We start from the raw sequence: 26,483 nt of genomic DNA on the forward strand, positions 1-26,483 counted from the left end.
GTTCTGAGAGATAAGTGTGTGTGAAAGTGTCCTTCACCTAGCTTGTTGGGAACACAAAGTTTCTTTTAAGTTACAAACTCCATTCCATACATATATATGTGGAAGTACTAGCTCCAACTCGGTTTGACAGTGAAAACTGCGGGAACTTCAAACCGGCACTAGGAAACAGAATGAGAAAGCAGAGAAAAAGTGTCTCCTTCCACCCGTTCCCTTGGTGCTAGATGAACGAACGTCTCTCCACTTGCTCAGTTCTGAGAGATAAGTGTGTGTGAAAGCCGTACTTCACCTAGCGTGTTGGGAACACAAAGTTTCTTTTCAGTTGCAAACTGCATTCCATACATATATATTGGGAGGTACGAGCTCCAACTCGATTTGACAGTGAAAACTGCAGGAACTTCAAACCGGCACAAGGAAACAGACTGAGAAAGCAGAGAAAAAGTGTCTCCTGCAAACCGTTCCCTTGGTTCTAGATGAACGAACGTCTCTCCACTTGCTCAGTTCTGAGAGATAAGTGTGTGTGAAAGCCGTCCTTCACCTAGCTTGTTGGGAACACAAAGTTTCTTTTCAGTTGCAAACTCCAATCCATACATATATATGGGGAGGTTGAAGCTCCAACTCGGTTTTACAGTGAAAACTGCAGGAACTTCAAACCGGCACTAGGAAACAGACTGAGAAAGCAGAGATAAGTGTCTCCTGCAACCCGTTCCCTTGGTGCTAGATGAACGAACGTCTCTCCACTTGCTCAGTTCTGAGAGATAAGTGTGTGTGAAAGCCGTCCTTCACCTATCTTGTTGGGAACACAAATCTTCTTTTCAGTTGCAAACTCCATTCCATACATATATATGGAGTGGTACTAGCTCCAACTCGGTTTGACAGTGAAAACTGCAGGAACTTCAAACCGGCACTAGGATAAAGACTGAAAAAGGAGAGAAAAAGTGTCTCCTGCAACACGTTCCCTTGTTGCTAGATGAACGAACGTCTCTCCACTTGCTCATTTCTGAGAGAAAAGTGTGTGTTAAAGCCGTCCTTCACCTAGCTTGTTGGGAACACAAAGTTTCTTTTCAGTTGCAAACTCCATTCCATACATATATATGGGGAGGTACAAGTTCCAACTCGGTTTGACAGTGAAAACTGCAGGAACTTCAAACCGGCACTAGGAAACAGACTGAGAAAGCAGAGAAAAAGTGTCTCCTGCAACCCGTTCCTTTGGTTCTAGATGAACGAACGTCTCTCCACTTGCTCAGTTCTGAGAGATAAGTGTGTGTGAAAGCCGTCCTTCACCTAGCTTGTTGGTAACACAAAGTTTCTTTTCAGTTGTAAACTCCATTCCATACATATATATGGGGAGGTACTAGCTCCAACTCGGTTTGACAGTGAAAACTGCAGGAACTTCAAACCGGCACTAGGAATCAGACTGAGAATGCAGAGAAAAAGTGTCTCCTGCAACCCGTTCCCTTGGTGCTAGATGAACGAACGTCTCTCCACTTGCTCAGTTCTGAGAGATAAGTGTGTGTGAAAGCCGTCCTTCAACTATCTTGTTGGGAACACAAAATTTCTTTTCAGTTGCAAACTCCATTCCATACATATATATGGAGAGGTACTAGCTCCAACTCGGTTTGACAGTGAAAACTGCAGGAACTTCAAACCGGCACTAGGATAAAGACTGAAAAAGAGAGAAAAAGTGTCTCCTGCAACCCATTCCCTTGGTGCTAGATGAACGAACTTCTCTCCACTTGCTCATTTCTGAGAGATAATTGTGTGTGAAAGCCGTCCTTCACCTAGCTTGTTCTGAACACAAATATTCTTTTCAGTTGCAAACTCAATTCCATACATATATATGGGGAGGTACTAGCTCCAAATCGGTTTGACAGTGAAAACTGCAGGAACTTCAAACCGGCACTAGGAAACAGACTGAGAAACAGAGAAAAAGTGTCTCCTGCAACCCGTTCCCGTGGTGCTAGATGAACGAACGTCTCTCCACTTGCTCAGTTCTGAGAGATAAGTGTGTGTGAAAGCCGTCCTTCACCTAGCTTGTTGGGGACACAAAGTTTCTTTTCAGTTGCAACCCCATTCCATACATATATATGGGGAGGTACTAGCTCCAACTCGGTTTGACAGTGAAAACTGCAGGAACATCAAACCGGCACTAAAAATCAGACTGAGAAAGCAGAGAAAAAGTGTCTCCTGCAACACGTTCCCATGGTGCTAGATGAACGAACGTCTCTCCACTTGCTCAGTTCTGAGAGATAAGTGTGTGTGAAAGCCGTCCTTCACCTAGCTAGTTGGGAACACAAAGTTTCTCTTCAGTTGCAAACTCCATTCCATATATATATATGGGGAGGTAGAAGCTCCAACACAGTTTTACAGTGAAAACTGCAGGAACTTCAAACCGGCACTAGGAAACAGACTGAGAAAGCAGAGAAAATGTGTCTCCTGCAACCCGTTCCCTTGGTGCTAGATGAACGAACGTCTCTCCACTTGCTCAGTTCTGAGAGATATGTGTGTGTGAAAGTCGTCCTTCACCTAGTTGGTTGGGAACACAAAGTTTCTTTTCAGTTGCAAACTCCATTCCATACATATATATGGGGAGGTAGAAGCTCCAACTCGGTTTTACACTGAAAACTGCAGGAACTTCAAACCGGCACTAGGAAACAGACTGAAAAAGGGGAGAAAAAGTGTCTCCTGCAAACCGTTCCCTTGGTGCTAGATGAACGAACGTCTCTCCACTTGCTCATTTCTGAGAGAAAAGTGTGTGTGAAAGCCGTTCTTCACCTAGCTTGTTGGGAACACAAATTTTCTTTTCAGTTGCAAACTCCATTCCATACATATATATGGGGAGGTACTAGCTCCAACTCGGTTTGACAGTGAAAACTGCAGGAACTTCAAACCGGCACTAGGAAACAGACTGAGAAAGCAGAGAAAAAGTGTCTCCAGCAACCCGTTCCCTTGGTGCTAGATGAACGAACGTCTCTCCACTTACTCAGTTCTGAGAGATAAGTGTGTGTGAAAGCCGTCCTTCACCTAGCTTGTGGGGAACACAAAGTTTCTTTTCAGTTGCAAACTCCATTCCATACATATATATGGGGAGGTACTAGCTCCAACTCGGTTTGACAGTGAAAACTGCAGGAACTTCAAACCGGCACTAGGAAACAGACTGAGAAAGCAGAGAAAAAGTGTCTCCTGCAACCCGTTCCCTTGGTGCTAGATGAACGAACGTCTCTCCACTTGCTCAGTTCTGAGAGATATGTGTGTGTGAAAGTCGTCCTTCACCTAGTTGGTTGGGAACACAAAGTTTCTTTTCAGTTGCAAACTCCATTCCATACATATATATGGGGAGGTAGAAGCTCCAACTCGGTTTTACACTGAAAACTGCAGGAACTTCAAACCGGCACTAGGAAACAGACTGAAAAAGGGGAGAAAAAGTGTCTCCTGCAACCCGTTCCCTTGGTGCTAGATGAACGAACGTCTCTCCACTTGCTCATTTCTGAGAGAAAAGTGTGTGTGAAAGCCGTTCTTCACCTAGCTTGTTGGGAACACAAATTTTCTTTTCAGTTCCAAACTCCATTCCATACATATATATGGGGAGGTACTAGCTCCAACTCGGTTTGACAGTGAAAACTGCAGGAACTTCAAACCGGCACTAGGAAACAGACTGAGAAAGCAGAGAAAAAGTGTCTCCTGCAACCCGTTCCCTTGGTGCTAGATGAACGAACGTCTCTCCACTTGCTAAGTTCTGAGAGATAAGTGTGTGTGAAAGCCGTCCTTAACCTAGCTTGTTGGGAACACAAAGTTTCTTTTCAGTTGCAAACTCCAATCCATACATATATATGGGGAGGTTCTAGCTCCAACTCTATTTGACAGTGAAAACTGCAGGAACTTCAAACCGGCACTAGGAAACAGACTGAGAAAGCAGAGAAAAAGTGTCTCCTGCAAACCGTTCCCTTGTTTCTAGATGAACGAACGTCTCTCCACTTGCTCAGTTCTGAGAGATAAGTGTGTGTGAAAGCCGTCCTTCACCTAGCTTGTTGGGAACACAAAGTTTCTTTTCAGTTGCAAACTCCATTCCATAGATATATATGGGGAGGTACTAGCTCCAACTCGGTTTTACAGTGAAAACTGCAGGAACTTCAAACCGGCACTAGGAAACAGACTGAGAAAGCAGAGAAAAAGTGTCTCCTGCCACCCGTTCCCTTGGTGCTAGATGAACGAACGTCTCTCCACTTGCTCAGTTCTGAGAGATAAGTGTGTGTGAAAGTGTCCTTCACCTAGCTTGTTGGGAACACAAAGTTTCTTTTAAGTTGCAAACTCCATTCCATACATATATATGGGGAAGTACTAGCTCCAACTCGGTTTGACAGTGAAAACTGCAGGAACTTCAAACCGGCACTAGGAAACAGAATGAGAAAGCAGAGAAAAAGTGTCTCCTGCAACCCGTTCCCTTGGTGCTAGATGAACGAACGTCTCTCCACTTACTCAGTTCTGAGAGATAAGTGTGTGTGAAAGCCGTCCTTCACCTAGCTTGTGGGGAACACAAAGTTTCTTTTCAGTTGCAAACTCCATTCCATACATATATATGGGGAAGTACTAGCTCCAACTCGGTTTGACAGAGAAAAATGCAGGAACTTCAAACCGGCACTAGGAAACAGACTGAGAAAGCAGAGAAACAGTGTCTCCTGCAACCCGTTCCCTTGGTGCTAGATGAACGAACGTCTCTCCACTTGCTCAGTTCTGAGAGATAAGTGTGTGTGAAAGCCGTCCTTCACCTAGCTTGTTGGGAACACAAAGTTTCTTTTCAGTTGCAAACTCCATTCCATACATATATATGGGGAGGTAGAAGCTCCAACTCGGTTTTACAATGAAAACTGCAGGAACTTCAAACCGGCACTAGGAAACAGACTGAGAAAGCAGAGAATAAGTGTCTCCTGCAACCCGTTCCCTTGGTGCTAGATGAACGAACGTCTCTCCACTTGCTAAGTTCTGAGAGATAAGTGTGTGTGAAAGCCGTCCTTAACCTAGCTTGTTGGGAACACAAAGTTTCTTTTCAGTTGCAAACTCCAATCCATACATATATATGGGGAGGTACTAGCTCCAACTCGATTTGACAGTGAAAACTGCAGGAACTTCAAACCGGCACTAGGAAACAGACTGAGAAAGCAGAGAAAAAGTGTCTCCTGCAACCCGTTCCCTTGGTTCTAGATGAACGAACGTCTCTCCACTTGCTCAGTTCTGAGAGATAATTGTGTGTGAAAGCCGTCCTTCACCTAGCTTGTTGGGAACACAAAGTTTCTTTTCAGTTGCAAACTCCATTCCATAGATATATATGGGGAGGTACTAGCTCCAACTCGGTTTTACAGTGAAAACTGCAGGAACTTCAAACCGGCACTAGGAAACAGACTGAGAAAGCAGAGAAAAAGTGTCTCCTGCAACCCGTTCCCTTGGTGCTAGATGAACGAACGTCTCTCCACTTGCTCAGTTCTGAGAGATAAGTGTGTGTGAAAGTGTCCTTCACCTAGCTTGTTGGGAACACAAAGTTTCTTTTAAGTTGCAAAATCCATTCCATACATATATATGGGGAAGTACTAGCTCCAACTCGGTTTGACAGTGAAAACTGCAGGAACTTCAAACCGGCACTAGGAAACAGAATGAGAAAGCAGAGAAAAAGTGTCTCCTTCCACCCGTTCCCTTGGTGCTAGATGAACGAACGTCTCTCCACTTGCTCAGTTCTGAGAGATAAGTGTGTGTGAAAGCCGTCCTTCACCTAGCTTGTTGGGAACACAAAGTTTCTTTTAAGTTGCAAACTCCATTCCATACATATATATGGGTAGGTACTAGCTCCAACTCGGTTTGACTGTGAAAACTGCAGGAACTTCAAACCGGCACTAGGAAACAGACTGAGAAATCAGAGAAAATGTGTCTCCTGCAACCCGTTCCCCTGGTGCTAGATGAACGAACGTCTCTCCACTTGCTCAGTTCTGAGAGATAAGTGTGTGTGAAAGCCGTCCTTCAACTTGCGTGTTGGGAACACAAAGTTTCTTTTCAGTTGCAAACTGCATTCCATACATATATATTGGGAGGTACGAGCTCCAACCCGATTTGACAGTGAAAACTGCAGGAACTTCAAACCGGCACAAGGAAACAGACTGAGAAAGCAGAGAAAAAGTGTCTCCTGCAAACCGTTCCCTTGGTTCTAGATGAACGAACGTCTCTCCACTTGCTCAGTTCTGAGAGATAAGTGTGTGTGAAAGCCGTCCTTCACCTAGCTTGTTGGGAACACAAAGTTTCTTTTCAGTTGCAAACTCCAATCCATACATATATATGGGGAGGTAGAAGCTCCAACTAGGTTTTACAGTGAAAACTGCAGGAACTTCAAACCGGCACTAGGAAACAGACTGAGAAAGCAGAGAAAAAGTGTCTCCTGCCACCCGTTCCCTTGGTGTTAGATGAACGAACGTCTCTCCACTTGCTCAGTTCTGAGAGATAAGTGTGTGTGAAAGTGTCTTTCACCTAGCTTGTTGGGAACACAAAGTTTCTTTTAAGTTGCAAACTCCATTCCATACATATATATGGGGAAGTACTAGCTCCAACTCGGTTTGACAGTGAAAACTGCAGTAACTTCAAACCGGCACTAGGAAACAGAATGGGAAAGCAGAGAAAAAGTGTCTCCTTCCACCCGTTCCCTTGGTGCTAGATGAACGAACGTCTCTCCACTTGCTCAGTTCTGAGAGATAAGTGTGTGTGAAAGCCGTCCTTCACCTAGCTTGTTGGGAACACAAAGTTTCTTTTAAGTTGCAAACTCCATTCCATACATATATATGGGTAGGTACTAGCTCCAACTCGGTTTGACAGTGAAAAATGCAGGAACTTCAAACCGGCACTAGGAAACAGACTGAGAAAGCAGAGAAAAAGTGTCTCCTGCAACCCGTTCCCTTGGTGCTAGATGGACGAACGTCTCTCCACTTACTCAGTTCTGAGAGATAAGTGTGTGTGAAAGCCGTCCTTCATCTAGCTTGTGGGGAACACAAAGTTTCTTTTCAGTTGCAAACTCAATTCCATACATATATATGGGGAAGTACTAGCTCCAACTCGGTTTGACAGAGAAAACTGCAGGAACTTCAAACCGGCACTAGGAAACAGACTGAGAAAGCAGAGAAAAAGTGTCTCCTGCAACCCGTTCCCTTGGTGCTAGATGAACGAACGTCTCTCCACTTGCTCAGTTCTGAGAGATAAGTGTGTGTGAAAGCCGTTCTTCACCTAGCTTGTTGGGAACACAAAGTTTCTTTTCAGTTGCAAACTCCATTCCATACATATATATGGGGAGGTAGAAGCTCCAACTCGGTTTTACAATGAAAACTGCAGGAACTTCAAACAGGCACTAGGAAACAGACTGAGAAAGCAGAGAATAAGTGTCTCCTGCAACCCGTTCCCTTGGTGCTAGATGAACGAACGTCTCTCCACTTGCTCAGTTCTGAGAGATAAGTGTGTGTGAAAGCCTTCCATCACCTATCTTGTTTTGAACACAAAGTTTCTTTTCAGTTGCAAACTCCAATCCATACATATATAGGGGAGGTAGAAGCTCCAACTCGGTTTTACAGTGAAAACTGCAGGAACTTCAAACCGGCACTAGGAAACAGACTGAGAAAGCAGAGAAAAAGTGTCTCCTGCAACCCGTTCCCTTGGTTCTAGATGAACGAACGTCTCTCCACTTGCTCAGTTCTGAGAGATAAGTGTGTTTGAAAGCCGTCCTTCGCATAGCTTGTTGGGAACACAAAGTTTCTTTTCAGTTGCAAACTCCATTCCATACATATATATGGGGAGGTACTAGCTCCAACTCTGTTTTACAGTGAAAACTGCAGGAACTTCAAACCGGCACTAGGAAACAGACTGAGAATGCAGAGAAAAAGTGTCTCCTGCAACCCGTTCCCTTGGTGCTAGATGAACGAACGTCTCTCCACTTGCTAAGTTCTGAGAGATAAGTGTGTGTGAAAGCCGTCCTTAACCTAGCTTGTTGGGAACACAAAGTTTCTTTTCAGTTGCAAACTCCAATCCATACATATATATGGGGAGGTACTAGCTCCAACTCGATTTGACAGTGAAAACTGCAGGAACTTCAAACCGGCACTAGGTAACAGACTGAGAAAGCAGAGAAAAAGTGTCTCCTGCAACCCGTTCCCTTGGTTCTAGATGAACGAACGTCTCTCCACTTGCTCAGTTCTGAGAGATAATTGTGTGTGAAAGCCGTCCTTCACCTAGCTTGTTGGGAACACAAAGTTTCTTTTCAGTTGCAAACTCCATTCCATAGATATATATGGGGAGGTACTAGCTACAACTCGGTTTTACAGTGAAAACTGCAGGAACTTCAAACCGGCACTAGGAAACAGACTGAGAAAGCAGAGAAAAAGTGTCTCCTGCAACCTGTTCCCTTGGTGCTAGATGAACGAACGTCTCTCCACTTGCTCAGTTCTGAGAGATAAGTGTGTGTGAAAGCCGTCCTTCACCTAGCTTGTTGGGAACACAAAGTTTCTTTTCAGTTGCAAACTCCAATCCATACATATATATGGGGAGGTAGAAGCTCCAACTCGGTTTTACAGTGAAAACTGCAGGAACTTCAAACCGGCACTAGGAAACAGACTGAGAAAGCAGAGAAAATGTGTCTCCTGCAACCCGTTCCCTTGGTGCTAGATGAACGAACGTCTCTCCACTTGCTCAGTTCTGAGAGATAAGTGTGTGTGAAAGCCGTCCTTCACCTATCTTGTTGGGAACACAAAGTTTCTTTTCAGTTGCAAACTCCATTCCATACATATATATGGGGAAGTACTAGCTCCAACAAGGTTTGACAGTGAAAACTGCAGGAACTTCAAACCGGCACTAGGAAACAGACTGAGAAAGCAGATAAATAGTGTCTCCTGCCACCCGTTCCCTTGGTGCTAGATGAACGAACGTCTCTCCACTTGCTCAGTTCTGAGAGATAAGTGTGTGTGAAAGCCGTCCTTCACCTAGCTTGTTGGGAACACAAAGTTTCTTTTCAGTTGCAAAATCCATTCCATACATATATATGGGGAGGTACTAGCTCCAACTCGTTTTGACAGTGAAAAGTGCAGGAAATTCAAACCGGCACTAGGAAACAGACTGAGAAAGCAGAGAAAATATGTCTCCTGCAACAAGTTCCCTTGGTGCTAGATGAACGAACGTCTCTCCACTTCCTCAGTTCTGAGAGATAAGTGTGTGTGAAAGCCGTCCTTCACCTATCTTGTTGGGAACACAAAGCTTCTTTTCAGTTGCAAACTCCATTCCATACATATATATGGAGAGGTACTAGCTCCAACTCGGTTTGACAGTGAAAACTGCAGGAACTTCAAACCGGCACTAGGAAACAGACTGAGAAAGCAGAGAAAAAGTGTCTCCTGCAACACGTTCCCTTGTTGCTAGATGAACGAAAGTCTCTTCACTTGCTCATTTCTGAGAGATAAGTGTGTGTGAAAGCCGTCCTTCACCTAGCTTGTTTTGAACACAAAGTTTCTTTTCAGTTGCAAACTCCATTCCATACATATATATGGGGAGGTACAAGTTCCAACTCGGTTTGACAGTGAAAACTGCAGGAACTTCAAACCGGCACTAGGAAAAAGCCTGAGAAAGCAGAGAAAAAGTGTCTCCTGCAACCCGTTCCTTTGGTTCTAGATGAACGAAAGTCTCTCCACTTGCTCAGTTCTGAGAGATAAGTGTGTGTGAAAGCCGTCCTTCACCTAGCTTGTTGGGAACACAAAGTTACTTTTCAGTTGCAAACTCCATTCCATACATATATATGGGGAGGTACTAGCTCCAACTCGGTTTGACAGTGAAAACTGCAGGAACTTCAAACCGGCACTAGGAAAAAGACTGAGAAAGCAGAGAAAAACTGTCTCCTGCAACCCGTTCCCCTGGTTCTAGATGAACGAACGTCTCTCCTCTTGCTCAGTTCTGAGAGATAAGTGTGTGTGAAAGCCGTCCTTCACCAAGCTTGTTGGTAACACAAAGTTTCTTTTCAGTTGTAAACTCCATTCCATACATATATATGGGGAGGTACTAGCTCCAACTCGGTTTGACAGTGAAAACTGCAGGAACTTCAAACCGGCACTAGGAATAATACTGAGAAAGCAGAGAAAAAGTGTCTCCTGCAACCCGTTCCCTTGGTGCTAGATGAACGAACGTCTCTCCACTTGCTCAGTTCTGAGAGATAATTGTGTGTGAAAGCCGTCCTTCAACTATCTTGTTGGGAACACAAAGCTTCTTTTCTGTTGCAAACTCCATTCCATACATATATATGGAGAGGTACTAGCTCCAACTCGGTTTGACAGTGAAAACTGCAGGAACTTCAAACCGGCACTAGGATAAAGACTGAAAAAGGAGAGAAAAAGTGTCTCCTGCAACCCATTCCCTTGGTGCTAGATGAACGAACTTCTCTCCACTTGCTCATTTCTGAGAGAAAAGTGTGTGTGAAAGCCGTTCTTCACCTAGCTTGTTGGGAACACAAAGTTTCTTTTCAGTTGCAAACTCCATTCCATACATATATATGGGGAGGTAGAAGCTCCAACACGGTTTTACACTGAAAACTGCAGGAACTTCAAACAGGCACTAGGAAACAGACTGAAAAAGGAGAGAAAAAGTGTCTCCTGCAACCCGTTCCCTTGGTGCTAGATGAACGAACGTCTCTCCACTTGCTCATTTCTGAGAGAAAAGTGTGTGTGAAAGCCGTTCTTCACCTAGCTTGTTGGGAACACAAATTTTCTTTTAAGTTGCAAACTCCATTCCATACATATATATGGGGAGGTACTAGCTCCAACTCGGTTTGACAGTGAAAACTGCAGGAACTTCAAACCGGCACTAGGAAACAGACTGAGAAAGCAGAGAAAAAGTGTCTCCTGCAACCCGTTCCCTTGGTGCTAGATGAACGAACGTCTCTCCACTTACTCAGTTCTGAGAGATAAGTGTGTGTGAAAGCCGTCCTTCACCTAGCTTGTGGGGAACACAAAGTTTCTTTTCAGTTGCAAACTCCATTCCATACATATATATGGGGAAGTACTAGCTCCAACTCGGTTTGACAGAGAAAACTGCAGGAACTTCAAACCGGCACTAGGAAACAGACTGAGAAAGCAGAGAAAAAGTGTCTCCTGCAACCCGTTCCCTTGGTGCTAGATGAACGAACGTCTCTCCACTTGCTCAGTTCTGAGAGATAAGTGTGTGTGAAAGCCTTCCATCACCTATCTTGTTTTGAACACAAAGTTTCTTTTCAGTTGCAAACTCCAATCCATACATATATAGGGGAGGTAGAAGCTCCAACTCGGTTTTACAGTGAAAACTGCAGGAACTTCAAACCGGCACTAGGAAACAGACTGAGAAAGCAGAGAAAAAGTGTCTCCTGCAACCCGTTCCCTTGGTTCTAGATGAACGAACGTCTCTCCACTTGCTCAGTTCTGAGAGATAAGTGTGTTTGAAAGCCGTCCTTCACATAGCTTGTTGGGAACACAAAGTTTCTTTTCAGTTGCAAACTCCATTCCATACATATATATGGGGAGGTACTAGCTCCAACTCTGTTTTACAGTGAAAACTGCAGGAACTTCAAACCGGCACTAGGAAACAGACTGAGAATGCAGAGAAAAAGTGTCTCCTGCAACCCGTTCCCTTGGTGCTAGATGAACGAACGTCTCTCCACTTGCTAAGTTCTGAGAGATAAGTGTGTGTGAAAGCCGTCCTTAACCTAGCTTGTTGGGAACACAAAGTTTCTTTTCAGTTGCAAACTCCAATCCATACATATATATGGGGAGGTACTAGCTCCAACTCGATTTGACAGTGAAAACTGCAGGAACTTCAAACCGGCACTAGGTAACAGACTGAGAAAGCAGAGAAAAAGTGTCTCCTGCAACCCGTTCCCTTGGTTCTAGATGAACGAACGTCTCTCCACTTGCTCAGTTCTGAGAGATAATTGTGTGTGAAAGCCGTCCTTCACCTAGCTTGTTGGGAACACAAAGTTTCTTTTCAGTTGCAAACTCCATTCCATAGATATATATGGGGAGGTACTAGCTACAACTCGGTTTTACAGTGAAAACTGCAGGAACTTCAAACCGGCACTAGGAAACAGACTGAGAAAGCAGAGAAAAAGTGTCTCCTGCAACCTGTTCCCTTGGTGCTAGATGAACGAACGTCTCTCCACTTGCTCAGTTCTGAGAGATAAGTGTGTGTGAAAGCCGTCCTTCACCTAGCTTGTTGGGAACACAAAGTTTCTTTTCAGTTGCAAACTCCAATCCATACATATATATGGGGAGGTAGAAGCTCCAACTCGGTTTTACAGTGAAAACTGCAGGAACTTCAAACCGGCACTAGGAAACAGACTGAGAAAGCAGAGAAAAAGTGTCTCCTGCAACCCGTTCCCTTGGTGCTAGATGAACGAACGTCTCTCCACTTGCTCAGTTCTGAGAGATAAGTGTGTGTGAAAGCCGTCCTTCACCTATCTTGTTGGGAACACAAAGTTTCTTTTCAGTTGCAAACTCCATTCCATACATATATATGGGGAAGTACTAGCTCCAACAAGGTTTGACAGTGAAAACTGCAGGAACTTCAAACCGGCACTAGGAAACAGACTGAGAAAGCAGATAAATAGTGTCTCCTGCCACCCGTTCCCTTGGTGCTAGATGAACGAACGTCTCTCCACTTGCTCAGTTCTGAGAGATAAGTGTGTGTGAAAGCCGTCCTTCACCTAGCTTGTTGGGAACACAAAGTTTCTTTTCAGTTGCAAAATCCATTCCATACATATATATGGGGAGGTACTAGCTCCAACTCGTTTTGACAGTGAAAAGTGCAGGAAATTCAAACCGGCACTAGGAAACAGACTGAGAAAGCAGAGAAAATATGTCTCCTGCAACAAGTTCCCTTGGTGCTAGATGAACGAACGTCTCTCCACTTCCTCAGTTCTGAGAGATAAGTGTGTGTGAAAGCCGTCCTTCACCTATCTTGTTGGGAACACAAAGCTTCTTTTCAGTTGCAAACTCCATTCCATACATATATATGGAGAGGTACTAGCTCCAACTCGGTTTGACAGTGAAAACTGCAGGAACTTCAAACCGGCACTAGGAAACAGACTGAGAAAGCAGAGAAAAAGTGTCTCCTGCAACACGTTCCCTTGTTGCTAGATGAAAGAAAGTCTCTCCACTTGCTCATTTCTGAGAGATAAGTGTGTGTGAAAGCCGTCCTTCACCTAGCTTGTTTTGAACACAAAGTTTCTTTTCAGTTGCAAACTCCATTCCATACATATATATGGGGAGGTACAAGTTCCAACTCGGTTTGACAGTGAAAACTGCAGGAACTTCAAACCGGCACTAGGAAAAAGCCTGAGAAAGCAGAGAAAAAGTGTCTCCTGCAACCCGTTCCTTTGGTTCTAGATGAACGAACGTCTCTCCACTTGCTCAGTTCTGAGAGATAAGTGTGTGTGAAAGCCGTCCTTCACCTAGCTTGTTGGGAACACAAAGTTACTTTTCAGTTGCAAACTCCATTCCATACATATATATGGGGAGGTACTAGCTCCAACTCGGTTTGACAGTGAAAACTGCAGGAACTTCAAACCGGCACTAGGAAAAAGACTGAGAAAGCAGAGAAAAACTGTCTCCTGCAACCCGTTCCCCTGGTTCTAGATGAACGAACGTCTCTCCTCTTGCTCAGTTCTGAGAGATAAGTGTGTGTGAAAGCCGTCCTTCACCAAGCTTGTTGGTAACACAAAGTTTCTTTTCAGTTGTAAACTCCATTCCATACATATATATGGGGAGGTACTAGCTCCAACTCGGTTTGACAGTGAAAACTGCAGGAACTTCAAACCGGCACTAGGAATAATACTGAGAAAGCAGAGAAAAAGTGTCTCCTGCAACCCGTTCCCTTGGTGCTAGATGAACGAACGTCTCTCCACTTGCTCAGTTCTGAGAGATAATTGTGTGTGAAAGCCGTCCTTCAACTATCTTGTTGGGAACACAAAGCTTCTTTTCTGTTGCAAACTCCATTCCATACATATATATGGAGAGGTACTAGCTCCAACTCGGTTTGACAGTGAAAACTGCAGGAACTTCAAACCGGCACTAGGATAAAGACTGAAAAAGGAGAGAAAAAGTGTCTCCTGCAACCCATTCCCTTGGTGCTAGATGAACGAACTTCTCTCCACTTGCTCATTTCTGAGAGAAAAGTGTGTGTGAAAGCCGTTCTTCACCTAGCTTGTTGGGAACACAAAGTTTCTTTTCAGTTGCAAACTCCATTCCATACATATATATGGGGAGGTAGAAGCTCCAACACGGTTTTACACTGAAAACTGCAGGAACTTCAAACAGGCACTAGGAAACAGACTGAAAAAGGAGAGAAAAAGTGTCTCCTGCAACCCGTTCCCTTGGTGCTAGATGAACGAACGTCTCTCCACTTGCTCATTTCTGAGAGAAAAGTGTGTGTGAAAGCCGTTCTTCACCTAGCTTGTTGGGAACACAAATTTTCTTTTAAGTTGCAAACTCCATTCCATACATATATATGGGGAGGTACTAGCTCCAACTCGGTTTGACAGTGAAAACTGCAGGAACTTCAAACCGGCACTAGGAAACAGACTGAGAAAGCAGAGAAAAAGTGTCTCCTGCAACCCGTTCCCTTGGTGCTAGATGAACGAACGTCTCTCCACTTACTCAGTTCTGAGAGATAAGTGTGTGTGAAAGCCGTCCTTCACCTAGCTTGTGGGGAACACAAAGTTTCTTTTCAGTTGCAAACTCCATTCCATACATATATATGGGGAAGTACTAGCTCCAACTCGGTTTGACAGAGAAAACTGCAGGAACTTCAAACCGGCACTAGGAAACAGACTGAGAAAGCAGAGAAAAAGTGTCTCCTGCAACCCGTTCCCTTGGTGCTAGATGAACGAACGTCTCTCCACTTGCTCAGTTCTGAGAGATAAGTGTGTGTGAAAGCCGTCCTTCACCTAGCTTGTTGGGAACACAAAGTTTCTTTTCAGTTGCAAAATCCATTCCATACATATATATGGGGTGGTACAAGCTCCAACTCAGTTTTACAGTGAAAACTGCAGGAACTTCAAACCGGCACTAGGAAACAGACTGAGAAAGCAGAGAAAAAGTGTCTCCTGCAACCCATTCCCTTGGTGCTAGATGAACGAACGTCTCTCCACTTGCTCAGTTCTGAGGGATAAGTGTGTTTGAAAGCCTTCCTTTACCTAGCTTGTTGGGAACACAAAGTTTCTTTTCAGTTGCAAACTCCATTCCATACATATATACGGGAAGTACTAGCTCCAAATCGGTTTGACAGAGAAAACTTCAGGAACTTCAAACCGGCACTAGGAAACAGACTGAGAAAGCAGGGAAAAATTGTGTCCTGCAACCCGTTCCCTTGGTGCTAGATGAACGAACGTCTCTCCACTTGCTCAGTTCTGAGAGATAAGTGTGTGTGAAAGCCGTCCTTCACCTAGCTAGTTGGGAACACAAAGTTTCTCTTCAGTTGCAAACTCCATTCCATATATATATATGGGGAGGGAGAAGCTCCAACACGGTTTTACAGTGAAAACTGCAGGAACTTCAAACCGGCACTAGGAAACAGACTGAGAATGCAGAGAAAAAGTGTCTCCTGCAACCCATTCCCTTGGTGCTAGATGAACGAACGTCTCTCCACTTGCTCAGTTCTGAGAGATAAGTGTGTGTGAAAGCCGTACTTCAGCTAGCTTGTTGGGAACACAAAGTTTCTTTTCATTTGCAAACTCCAATCCATACATGTATAGGGGAGGTTGAAGCTCCAACTCGGTTTTACAGTGAAAACTGCAGGAACTTCAAACCGGCACTAGGAAACAGACTGAGAAAGCAGAGAAAAAGTGTCTCCTGCAACCCGTTCCCTTGGTGCAAGATGAACGAACGTCTCTCCACTTGCTCAGTTCTGAGAGATAAGTGTGTGTGAAAGCCGTCCTTCACCTAGCTTGTTGGGAACACAAAGTTTCTTTTCAGTTGCGAACTCCAATCCATACATATATAAGGGAGGTAGAAGCTCCAACTCGGTTTTACAGTGAAAACTGCAGGAACTTCAAACCGGCACTAGGAAACAGTCTGAGAAAGCAGAGAAATGTGTCTCCTGCAACCCGTTCCCTTGGTGCTAGATGAACGAACGTCTCTCCACTTGCTAAGTTCTGAGAGATAAGTGTGTGTGAAAGCCGTCCTTCACCTAGCTTGTTGGGAACACAAAATTTCTTTTCAGTTGCAAAATCCATTCCATACATATATATGGGGAGGTAAAAGTTCCAACTCGGTTTGACAGTGAAAACTGCAGGAACTTCAAACCGGCACTAGGAAACAGACTGAGAAAGCAGAGAAAAAGTGTCACCTGCAACCCGTTCCCTTGGTGCTAGATGAACGAACGTCTCTCCACTTGCTCAGTTCTGAGAGATAAGTGTGTGTGAAAGCCGTCCTTCACCTAGCTTGTTGGGAACACAAAGTTTCTTTTCAGTTGCAAACTCCATTCCATACATATATATGATGAGGTACTAGCTCCAACTCGGTTTGACAGTGAAAACTGCAGGAACTTCAAACCGGCACTAGGAATCAGACTGAGAAAGCAGAGAAAATGTGTGTCCTGCATCCCGTTCCCTTGGTGCTAGATGAACGAACGTCTCTCCACTTGCTCAGTTCTGAGAGATAAGTGTGTGTAAAAGCCGTCCTTCACCTATCTTGTTGGGAACACAAAGCTTCTTTTCAGTTGCAAACTACATTCCATACATATATATGGAGAGGTAATAGCTCCAACTCGTTTTGACAGTGAAAACTGCAGGAACATCAAACCGGCACTAGGAAAAAGACTGAAAAAGGAGAGAAAAAGTGTCCCTGCAACCCGTTCCCTTGGTGCTAGTTGAACGAAGGTCTCTCCACTTGCTCATTTCTGAGAGATAAGTGTGTGTGAAAGCCGTCCTTCACCTAGCTTGTTGGGAACACAAAATTTCTTTCAGTTGCAAAATCCATTCCATACATATATATGGGGAGGTAAAAGTTCCAACTCGGTTTGACAGTGAAAACTGCAGGAACTTCAAACCGGCACTAGGAAACAGACTGAGAAAGCAGAGAAAAAGTGTCTCCTGCAAACTGTTCCCTTGGTTCTAGATGAACGAACGTCTCTCCACTTGCTCAGTTCTGAGAGATAAGTGTGTTTGAAAGCCGTCCTTCACCTAGCTTGTTGGGAACACAAAGTTTCTTTTCAGTTGCAAACTCCATTCCATACATATATATGGGGAGGTTCTAGCTCCAACTCGGTTTGACAGTGAAAACTGAAGGAACTTCAAACCGGCACTAGGAAACAGACTGAGAAAGCAGAGAAAAAGTGTCTCCTGCAACCCGTTCCCTTGGTGCTAGATGAACGAATGTCTCTCCACTTGCTCAGTTCTGAGAGATAAGTGTGTGTGAAAGCCGTCCTTCACCTAGCTTGTTGGGAACACAAAGTTTCTTTTCAGTTGCAAACTCCATTCCATACATATATATGAGGAGGTACTAGCTCCAACTCGGTTTGACAGTGAAAACTGCAGGAACTTCAAACCGGAACTAGGAATCAGACTGAGAATGCAGAGAAAATGTGTGTCCTGCAACCCGTTCCCTTGGTGCTAGATGAACGAACGTCTCTCCACTTGCTCAGTTCTGAGAGATAAGTGTGTGTGAAAGCCGTCCTTCACCTAACTTGTTGGGAACACAAAGCTTCTTTTCAGTTGCAAACTACATTCCATACATATATATGGAGAGGTAATAGCTCCAACTCGGTTTGACAGTGAAAACTGCAGGAACATCAAACTGGCACTAGGAAACAGACTGAGAAACAGAGAAAAAGTGTCTCCTGCAACCCGTTCCCTTGGTGCTAGATGAACGAAGGTCTCTCCACTTGCTCATTTCTGAGAGATAAGTGTGTGTGAAAGCCGTCCTTCACCTAGCTTGTTGGGAACACAAATTTTCTTTTCAGTTGCAAACTCCATTCCATACATATATATGGGGAGGTACTAGCTCCAAATCTGTTTGACAGTGAAAACTGCAGGAACTTCAAACCGGCACTAGGAAACAGACTGAGAAAGCAGAGAAAAAGTGTCTCCTGCAACCCGTTCCCTTGGTGCTAGATGAACGAACGTCTCTCCACTTGCTAAGTTCTGAGAGATAAGTGTGTGTGAAAGCCGTCTTTCACCTAGCTTGTGGGGAACACAAAGTTTCTTTTCAGTTGCAAACTCCATTCCATACATATATATGGGGAAGTACTAGCTCCAACTCGGTTTGACAGAGAAAACTGCAGGAACTTCAAACCGGCACTAGGAAACAGACTGAGAAAGCAGAGAAAAATGTCTCCTGCCACCCGTTCCCTTGGTGCTAGATGAACGAACGTCTCTCCACTTGCTCAGTTCTGAGAGATAAGTGTGTGTGAAAGCCGTCCTTCACCTAGCTTGTTGGGAACACAAAGTTTCTTTTCAGTTGCAAAATCCATTCCATACATATATATGGGAGGTACTAGCTCCAACTCGATTTTACAGTTAAAACTGCAGGAACTTCAAACCGGCACTAGGAAACCGACTGAGAAAGCAGAGAAAAAGTGTCTCCTGCAGACCGTTCCCTTGGTGCTAGATGAACGAACGTCTCTCCACTTGCTCAGTTCTGAGAGTTAAGTGTGTGTGAAAGCCGTCCTTCAACTAGCGTGTTGGGAACACAAAGTTTCTTTTCAGTTGCAAACTGCATTCCATACATATATATTGGGAGGTACGAGCTCCAACTCGATTTGACAGTGAAAACTGCAGGAACTTCAAACCGGCACAAGGAAACAGACTGAGAAAGCAGAGAATAAGTGTCTCCTGCAAACCGTTCCCTTGGTTCTAGATGAACGAACGTCTCTCCACTTGCTGAGTTCTGAGAGATAAGTGTGTGTGAAAGCCGTCATTCACCTAGCTTGTTGGGAACACAAAGTTTCTTTTCAGTTGCAAACTCCATTCCATACATATATATGGGGAGGTAGAAGCTCCAACTCGGTTTTACAGTGAAAACTGCAGGAACTTCAAACCGGCACTAGGAAACAGACTGAGAAAGCAGAGAAAAAGTGTCTCCTGCAACCCGTTCCCTTGGTGCTAGATGAACGAACGTCTCTCCACTTGCTCAGTTCTGAGAGATAAGTGTGTGTGAAAGCCGTCCTTCACCTAGCTTGTTGGGAACACAAAGTTTCTTTTCAGTTGCAAACTCCATTCCATACATATATATGGGGAAGTACTAGCTCCAAAAAGGTTTGACAGTGAAAACTGCAGGAACTTCAAACCGGCACTAGGAAACAGCCTGAGAAAGCAGAGAAAATGTGTCACCTGCAACCCGTTCCTTTGGTTCTAGATGAACGAACGTCTCTCCACTTGCTCAGTTCTGAGAGATAAGTGTGTGTGAAAGCCGTCCTTCACCTAGCTTGTTGGGAACACAGAGTTAATTTTCAGTTGCAAACTCCATTCCATACATATATATGGGGAGGTACTAGCTCCAACTCGGTTTGACAGTGAAAACTGCAGGAACTTCAAACCGGCACTAGGAAACAGACTGAGAAAGCAGAGAAAAACTGTCTCCTGCAACCCGTTCCCTTGGTTCTAGATGAACGAACGTCTCTCCACTTGCTCAGTTCTGAGAGATAAGTGTGTGTGAAAGCCGTCCTTCACCTAGCTTGTTGGTAACACAAAGTTTCTTTTCAGTTGTAAACTCCATTCCATACATATATATGGGGAGGTACTAGCTCCAACTCGGTTTGACAGTGAAAACTGCAGGAACTTCACACCGGCACTAGGAATCAGACTGAGAAAGCAGAGAAAAAGTTTCTCCTGCAACCCGTTCACTTGGTGCTAGATGAACGAACGTCTCTCCACTTGCTCAGTTCTGAGAGATAAGTGTGTGTGAAAGCCGTCCTTCAACTATCTTTTGGGAACACAAAGCTTCTTTTCAGTTGCAAAATCCATTCCATACATATATATGGAGAGGTACTAGCTCCAACTCGGTTTGACAGTGAAAACTGCAGGAACTTCAAACCGGCACTAGGATAAAGACTGAAAAAGGAGAGAAAAAGTGTCTCCTGCAACACATTCCCTTGGTGCTAGATGAACGAACTTCTCTCCACTTGCTCATTTCTGAGAGATATTTGTGTGTGAAAGCCGTCCTTCACCTAGCTTGTTGGGAACACAAAGTTTCTTTTCAGTTGCAAACTCAATTCCATACATATATATGGGGAGGTACTAGCTCCAAATCGGTTTGACAGTGAAAACTGCAGGAACTTCAAACCGGCACTAGGAATCAGACTGAGAAAGCACAGAAAAAGTGTCTCCTGCAACCCGTTCCCTTGGTGCTAGATGAACGAACGTCTCTCCACTTGCTCAGTTCTGAGAGATAAGTGTGTGTGAAAGCCTTCCTTCACCTAGCTTGTTGGGAACACAAAGTTTCTTTTCAGTTGCGTACTCCAATCCATACATATATAAGGGAGGTAGAAGCTCCAACTCGGTTTTACAGTGAAAACTGCAGGAACTTCAAACTGGCACTAGGAAACAGTCTGAGAAAGCAGAGAAATGTGTCTCCTGCAACCCGTTCCCTTAGTGCTAGATGAACGAACGTCTCTCCACTTGCTAAGTTCTGAGAGATAAGTGTGTGTGAAAGCCGTCCTTCACCTAGCTTGTTGGGAACACAGAGTTAATTTTCAGTTGCAAACTCCATTCCATACATATATATGGGGAGGTACTAGCTCCAACTCGGTTTGACAGTGAAAACTGCAGGAACTTCAAACCGGCACTAGGAAACAGACTGAGAAAGCAGAGAAAAACTGTCTCCTGCAACCCGTTCCCTTGGTTCTAGATGAACGAACGTCTCTCCACTTGCTCAGTTCTGAGAGATAAGTGTGTGTGAAAGCCGCCCTTCACCTAGCTTGTTGGTAACACAAAGTTTCTTTTCAGTTGTAAACTCCATTCCATACATATATATGGGGAGGTACTAGCTCCAACTCGGTTTGACAGTGAAAACTGCAGGAACTTCACACCGGCACTAGGAATCAGACTGAGAAAGCAGAGAAAAAGTTTCTCCTGCAACCCGTTCACTTGGTGCTAGATGAACGAACGTCTCTCCACTTGCTCAGTTCTGAGAGATAAGTGTGTGTGAAAGCCGTCCTTCAACTATCTTTTGGGAACACAAAGCTTCTTTTCAGTTGCAAAATCCATTCCATACATATATATGGAGAGGTACTAGCTCCAACTCGGTTTGACAGTGAAAACTGCAGGAACTTCAAACCGGCACTAGGATAAAGACTGAAATAGGAGAGAAAAAGTGTCTCCTGCAACACATTCCCTTGGTGCTAGATGAACGAACTTCTCTCCACTTGCTCATTTCTGAGAGATATTTGTGTGTGAAAGCCGTCCTTCACCTAGCTTGTTGGGAACACAAAGTTTCTTTTCAGTTGCAAACTCCATTCCATACATATATATGGGGAGGTACTAGCTCCAAATCGGTTTGACAGTGAAAACTGCAGGAACTTCAAACCGGCACTAGGAATCAGACTGAGAAAGCACAGAAAAAGTGTCTCCTGCAACCCGTTCCCTTGGTGCTAGATGAACGAACGTCTCTCCACTTGCTCAGTTCTGAGAGATAAGTGTGTGTGAAAGCCTTCCTTCACCTAGCTTGTTGGGAACACAAAGTTTCTTTTCAGTTGCGTACTCCAATCCATACATATATAAGGGAGGTAGAAGCTCCAACTCGGTTTGACAGTGAAAACTGCAGGAACTTCAAACTGGCACTAGGAAACAGTCTGAGAAAGCAGAGAAATGTGTCTCCTGCAACCCGTTCCCTTAGTGCTAGATGAACGAACGTCTCTCCACTTGCTAAGTTCTGAGAGATAAGTGTGTGTGAAAGCCGTCCTTCACCTAGCTTGTTGGGAACACAAAATTTCTTTTCAGTTGCAAAATCCATTCCATACATATATATGGGGAGGTAAAAGTTCCAACTCGGTTTGACAGTGAAAACTGCAGGGACTTCAAACCGGCACTAGGAAACAGACTGAGAAAGCAGAGAAAAAGTGTCTCCTGCAAACTGTTCCCTTGGTTCTAGATGAACGAACGTCTCTCCACTTGCTCAGTTCTGAGAGATAAGTGTGTGTGAAAGCCGTCCTTCACCTAGCTTGTTGGGAACACAAAGTTTCTTTTCAGTTGCAAACTCCATTCCATAAATATATATGGGGAGGTTCTAGCTCCAACTCGGTTTGACAGTGAAAACTGCAGGAACTTCAAACCGGCACTAGGAAACAGAATGAGAAAGCAGAGAAAAAGTGTCTCCTTCCACCCGTTCCCTTGGTGCTAGATGAACGAACGTCTCTCCACTTGCTCAGTTCTGAGAGATAAGTGTGTGTGAAAGCCGTCCTTCACATAGCTTGTTGGGAACAAAAAGTTTCTTTTCAGTTGCAAACTCCATTCCATACATATATATGAGGAGGTACTAGCTCCAACTCGGTTTGACAGTGAAAACTGCAGGAACTTCAAACCGGCACTAGGAAACAGACTGAGAAAGCAGAGAAAATGTGTGTCCTGCAACCCGTTCCCTTGGTGCTAGATGAACGAACGTCTCTCCACTTGCTCAGTTCTGAGAGATAAGTGTGTGTAAAAGCCGTCCTTCACCTATCTTGTTGGGAACACAAAGCTTCTTTTCAGTTGCAAACTACATTCCATACATATATATGGAGAGGTAATAGCTCCAAATCGGTTTGACAGTGAAAACTGCAGGAATATTAAACCGGCACTAGGAAACAGACTGAAAAAGGAGAGAAAAAGTGTCCCTGCAACCCGTTCCCTTGGTGCTAGATGAACGAAGGCCTCTCCACTTGCTCATTTCTGAGAGATAAGTGTGTGTGAAAGCCGTCCTTCACCTAGCTTGTTGGGAACACAAAATTTCTTTTCAGTTGCAAAATCCATTCCATACATATATATGGGGAGGTAAAAGTTCCAACTCGGTTTGACAGTGAAAACTGCAGGAACTTCAAACCGGCACTAGGAAACAGACTGAGAAAGCAGAGAAAAAGTGTCTCCTGCAAACTGTTCCCTTGGTTCTAGATGAACGAACGTCTCTCCACTTGCTCAGTTCTGAGAGATAAGTGTGTGTGAAAGCCGTCCTTCACCTAGCTTGTTGGGAACACAAAGTTTCTTTTCAGTTGCAAACTCCATTCCATACATATATATGGGGAGGTTCTAGCTCCAACTCGGTTTGACAGTAAAAACTGCAGGAACTTCAAACCGGCACTAGGAAACAGACTGAGAAAGCAGAGAAAAAGTGTCTCCTGCAACCCGTTCCCTTGGTGCTAGATGAATGAACGTCTCTCCACTTGCTCAGTTCTGAGAGATAAGTTTGTCTGAAAGCCGTCCTTCACCTAGCTTGTTGGGAACACAAAGTTCTTTTCAGTTGCAAACTCCATTCCATACATATATATGAGGAGGTACTAGCTCCAACTCGGTTTGACAGTTAAAAACTGCAGGAACTTTAAACCGGAACTTGGAATCAGACTGAGAAAGCAGAGAAAAACTGTCTCCTGCAACCCATTCCCTTGGTGCTAGATGAACGAACGTCTCTCCACTTGCTCAGTTCTGAGAGATAAGTGTGTTTGAAAGCCTTCCTTTACCTAGCTTGTTGGGAACACAAAGTTTCTTTTCAGTTGCAAACTCCATTCCATACATATATACGGGAAGTACAAGCTCCAAATCGGTTTGACAGAGAAAACTTCAGGAACTTCAAAACGGCACTAGGAAACAGACTGAGAAAGCAGAGAAAAAGTGTCTCCTGCAACCCGTTCCCTTGGTGCTAGATGAACGAACGTCTCTCCACTTGCTCAGTTCTGAGAGTTAAGTGTGTGTGAAAGCCGTCCATCACCTAGCTTGTTGGGAACACAAAGTTTCTTTTCAGTTGCAAACTCCAATCCATACATGTATAGGGGAGGTTGAAGCTCCAACTCGGTTTTACAGTGAAAACTGCAGGAACTTCAAACCGGCACAAGGAAACAGACTGAGAAAGCAGAGAAAAAGTGTCTCCTGCAAACCGTTCCCTTGGTTCTAGATGAACGAACGTCTCTCCACTTGCTCAGTTCTGAGAGATAAGTGTGTGTGAAAGCCGTCCTTCACCTAGCTTGTTGGGAACACAAAGTTTCTTTTCAGTTGCAAACTCCATTCCATACATATATATGGGGAGGTAGAAGCTCCAACTCGGTTTTACAGTGAAAACTGCAGGAACTTCAAACCGGCACTAGGAAACAGACTGAGAAAGCAGAGAAAAAGTGTCTCCTGCAACCCGTTCCCTTGGTGCTAGATGAACGAACGTCTCTCCACTTGCTCAGTTCTGAGAGATAAGTGTGTGTGAAAGCCGTCCTTCACCTAGCTTGTTGGGAACACAAAGTTTCTTTTCAGTTGCAAATCCATTCCATACATATATATGGGGAAGAACTAGCTCCAAAAAGGTTTGACAGTGAAAACTGCAGGAACTTCAAACCGGCACTAGGAAACAGCCTGAGAAAGCAGAGAACAAGTGTCTCCTGCAACCCGTTCCTTTGGTTCTAGATGAACGAACGTCTCTCCACTTGCTCAGTTCTGAGAGATAAGTGTGTGTGAAAGGCGTCCTTCACCTTGCTTGTTGGGAACACAAAGTTACTTTTCAGTTGCAAACTTCATTCCATACATATATATGGGGAGGTACTAGCTCCAACTCGGTTTGACAGTGAAAACTGCAGGAACTTCAAACCGGCACTAGGAAACAGACTGAGAAAGCAGAGAAAAACTGTCTCCTGCAACCCGTTCCCTTGGTTCTAGATGAACGAACGTCTCTCCACTTGCTCAGTTCTGAGAGATAAGTGTGTGTGAAAGCCGTCCTTCACCTAGCTTGTTGGTAACACAAAGTTTCTTTTCAATTGTAAACTCCATTCCATACATATATATGGGGAGGTACTAGCTCCAACTCGGTTTGACAGTGAAAACTGCAGGAACTTCAAACCGGCACTAGGATAAAGACTGAAAAAGGAGAGAAAAAGTGTCTCCTGCAACCCATTCCGTTGGTGCTAGATGAACGAACTTCTCTCCACTTGCTCATTTCTGAGAGATATTTGTGTGTGAAAGCCGTCCTTCACCTAGCTTGTTGGGAACACAAAGTTTCTTTTCAGTTGCAAACTCAATTCCATACATATATATGGGGAGGTACTAGCTCCAAATCGGTTTGACAGTGAAAACTGCAGGAACTTCAAACCGGCACTAGGAATCAGACTGAGAAAGCAGAGAAAAAGTGTCTCCTGCAACCCGTTCCCATGGTGCTAGATGAACGAACGTCTCTCCACTTGCTCAGTTCTGAGAGATAAGTGTGTGTGAAAGCCGTCGTTCACCTAGATTGTTGGGAACACAAAGTTTCTTTTCAGTTGCAAACTCCTTTCCATATATATATATGAGGAGGTAGAAGCTCCAACACGGTTTTACAGTGAAAACTGCAGGAACTTCAAACCGGCACTAGGAAACAGACTGAGAAAGCAGAGAAAAAGTGTCTCCTGCAACCCGTTCCCTTGGTGCTAGATGAACGAACGTCTCTCCACTTGCTCAGTTCTGAGAGATAAGTGTGTGTGAAAGCCGTACTTCACCTAGCTTGTTGGGAACACAAAGTTTCTTTTCAGTTGCAAACTCCATTCCATACATATATATGGGGAGGTAGAAGCTCCAACTCGGTTTTACACTGAAAACTGCAGGAACTTCAAACTGGCACTAGGAAACAGACTGAAAAAGGAGAGAAAAAGTGTCTCCTGCAACCCGTTCCCTTGGTGCTAGATGAACGAACGTCTCTCCACTTGCTCATTTCTGAGAGAAAAGTGTGTGTGAAAGCCGTTCTTCACCTAGCTTGTTGGGAACACAAAATTTCTTTTCAGTTGCAAACTCCATTCCATACATATACATGGGGAGGTACTAGCTCCAACTCGGTTTGACAGTGAAAAATGCAGGAACTTCAAACCAGCACTAGGAAACAGACTGAGAAAGCAGAGAAAAAGTTTCTCCTGCAACCCGTTCACTTGGTGCTAGATGAACGAACGTCTCTCCACTTACTCAGTTCTGAGAGATAAGTGTGTGTGAAAGCCGTCCTTCACCTAGCTTGTGGGGACCACAAAGTTTCTTTTCAGTTGCAAACTCCATTCCATACATATATATGGGGAAGTACTAGCTCCAACTCGGTTTGACAGAGAAAACTGCAGGAACTTCAAACCGGCACTAGGAAACAGACTGAGAAAGCAGAGAAAAAGTGTCTCCTGCAACCCGTTCCCTTGGTGCTAGATGAACGAACGTCTCTCCACTTGCTCAGTTCTGAGAGATAAGTGTGTGTGAAAGCCTTCCTTCACCTAGCTTGTTGGGAAAACAAAGTTTCTTTTCAGTTGCGTACTCCAATCCATACATATATAAGGGAGGTAGAAGCTCCAAC

Source organism: Camelus dromedarius, unplaced genomic scaffold (genome assembly GCF_036321535.1).
Source record: "Camelus dromedarius isolate mCamDro1 unplaced genomic scaffold, mCamDro1.pat HAP1_SCAFFOLD_121, whole genome shotgun sequence".
Lineage (NCBI taxonomy): Eukaryota > Metazoa > Chordata > Mammalia > Artiodactyla > Camelidae > Camelus > Camelus dromedarius.